Genomic DNA, 3490 nt, shown 5'->3' on the forward strand with positions numbered 1-3490 from the left:
GTGGATTCTGCACGAATGAAGACGTGCATTTATTTATTAATTTCCACTGCTTATAATTTATTCATTCACACTGTCGACATGGGGTATTAGAGTCTATGTTGCACCTAATGAAGACGTTACAATAATGCTTTTCTGAATATTGTGCCTAAATGTTCGAAAGACGAATTTACTCCTTCTACTGTCTACATAATTCCGCACTGAACATCGCAACGCACATCGTGTATTCGCTGCAAAAGTTTTCTTTACGGATCGTTGCACAATAACAGTATGTTGTATGACCATATTATGCAGAGATACGATCGCTTTACCAGTTTGATTAACATATAGATCTGGATATTTTGCGTTTTTCGAAATCATTGAAAGTGTATTTTAATAACTCATTCCTCGCATATTTAACAGAGTATTTTATTGGTTGAATATTAAATTGTTCAGAACAGGAGTTGAATAAACAATGTCATTAGATCAGATCACAACAAGACAACATGATATTTAAGTTTGAATTTGAAATGTGACGGAATTCCTTTTTATTTCATTGAGAAATTACGCTTTTGAGTACCAAAAAGCATTGTAAATTGAACCTCATTCTAATGTTTTTATGGTGAATGTCTCCTTGAATGCCTCTAAAGCACCCGATATACCATTAAGTTATCTGTGTGTTTTCGGAGAACCCATCGAGCGAATATTGTTTATATTATATACAGGTCATCATAACATTAGACAAAGGGCCACTCATGGTTTGTGAGGACATCAAGAATGATATTTCAATCATAAGGAAAGAAAATTCTCGAATGAATGTTTTACTTGTTGACTTAAAACTCTTTCCTTTTATCATTTCTAATGCGACAGGTTAATGTCCTCAATGAATTAAACTATTTAGGTGTAAAATTAAGTGAAAGCACATTTAAGAACATTTGACAGACACAAATCCATTCATGTAATTAGGTTTAAAGGGAGAATAACAATTTCAATATCTGACAGAATGATTATCAGACATTAAATTCTTGTTTAGCTCAAAGGGTAGCGGTTTAATTTGATCTGTACATCTGGATCTTCATTGTCATTTTCTGAAATAGAAAACGATATATTGCAATAGAGCCTTATTACCCGTTTAAATAGATACAGTAGTAGGAATTATGTTTTTAGTTGATTCTGATTTCTGACCTAAAGCTACCGGCGGCACTGAGATGAATTTTGGTCAATTGCAGTCGACCTAAGAGAACCAGTATCCCGTCATCTAATTTCTATTAAATATTGAAACTTGTACAATAATGCTAACCTCATCGTACTTTTAAGAGTTCAGTTCATCATTTCACTTCAATCAATTTTAGTCATTTTTTATTTTTCTTGTACGCTCGTAAAATGATTCAAACTTAACAAGCGTAAGAAATCAAGTATTTTGCTTTACGTTAAAACATGTTCAAAACCAGTCAACGACAATTTGCGTATCAAAAGCCATAAAATTGGGTCAATTTTCAATTGAAGAAAATTGGCGAAGGATTAATTTTCAAGTATTTGAATATAAAGAGTTTAAAATAGGGAAGTATGTATCATTAATAACCCGCTGTAGCTAAAAAAAAATAACCATGAACAAACTGATATCAATTGAATGGGAAATTTTCCATCTATTGCTTGTATATCTATATATTTTTTTTAGTTCTGACCATGACTAAGGTCACGATGATTAGTAAGCTTCTGACTATTCGTCTAAAAGTAAAATACGCAAATGAAAAAGTTGTGCAACACCAAGCCTAATTCTATAGCCTATTTCAAAAGCATGTTGGGCCTGTTTTTGTAAACAATATACAACATTCTGTATGAAGTTATCACGATCCTGATTTTGCATAATATCATATTGTACATTTTGTTAATGATGGGGATGAGGAGGAAAAAGGAATGCCCCCTTATCGATATCGAATCCACACAACACATAACTAAATTTAGACATTTTGATTATGTCAGTGTTCAAATTATCTCTCAACTTAAATTTTTAAAATGACGGTGAATTTCTAGGAGCGAAATATTTCAGGTATAATTTACGACGTGTTTGATAATGAAACTTTTGTATACTGCCCCTTTAAACTAATTTTTTTATAACTTGACCTTGTTCCGGATGACAACACTGCAGTTTGCTGTATTTTTCCGATCTCTGATTCATTGTTATGAATCTATTGTTGCTATGTTCATATAACGCCACCGCAATTAAACTCTTATATTACACTAAATTTAATCCGCATACTTCTAATAAATTTTTCAATAAAAAAAGTCAATCAAAAAATGCCAGACGTCAATTCAAATTTGGGTATGTATTAAAAATGAGGTTGCCAAAACAGGCCTGGTGTGTAGTTAGTTACAATTCATTATATAATCATTACACTAGATTATTCTTAAGTTATTCCTTCCCATAGCCACGTCATTCGTAAATGTTGACTTTATTGAAAAAATTTTACAAGGAAACTAAGCATTCATGCTTATCCACAATCGTATAATAGCAAAATTTTTCCATAGTTCTATGTAAGCTGTATCATATCCAGAAGTTTCTGTGTGGAATATATATATATAATAACAGATTTTCTTCTTTTCAGCACTATAATATGTAACTTCTTCATGAATTGTAAACTTTAACTTTTTGTGACAAAAAATTCAATAATGAAAGTGTAACATATGAAGTGTCCCGCAAATCATCTGGATATATTACACAGCGTCAGTATTGAGAAGGTGGGCGGGGGAGAGGCAGAATTTTCTTTAACATAGACAAGTTTGCGCACCCCTTGACAATTCTTTAGTCTTACTCGCCCAATATACTCTGGAAATTACTGTCAAAATTAATTCAGTCAGAAAAAACTAGAACATCGTATCCCTTTGATAAAAAATTGAAACTCGTATGATCCAATAGTAAATTATTCCATTCAATGTTTACTTTGTCAATGATAGCAACCCCCAAAATATTTACTGACGTAATAATAGCAACATGTTGATCACGTGATATCTATATTTAGACGATAGTAAAGTTTACGTACTTGGTCGATATAAGCCTACACGAGAAATAATATACATATTATCAACTGTTCACACGAATCCTAGTTTTAACCTTCGGGTGTATATTTCCTTTCCAAATTGTATTTTCCGATTCTATCTCTTGTAATATTTTAATAATGAATCACCGCATCGTAGCAGTTGGTTGAAGTTAATTTTGTGCATTTTAAATATGAATAACTCGACATGTTTTTGTTGAATTTTAATTGCCAAGCGAAATGCCAAACGAAATTACCACAAAGCTTCTCAATTGTAAACTTAAACAAACTGATTGTGGCGTTACTTATTCCTAAATGTCATATGCAGTCAAGTCCACGATTCCAAAAAAAAACAATAAATTTTTTAAGGGCTCTGAGCTTAATAATAAATAAAATAACAGTTTTATTCCTTTAATATGAATTTAATAAAAGGCTGATCGAATGCATGGTGTGCTCTATAATAGCATCTGAACAATGTG

The sequence above is a fragment of the Lottia gigantea genome (genome assembly GCF_000327385.1).
Source record: "Lottia gigantea unplaced genomic scaffold LOTGIsca_28, whole genome shotgun sequence".
NCBI classification, from domain to species: Eukaryota; Metazoa; Mollusca; class Gastropoda; family Lottiidae; genus Lottia; species Lottia gigantea.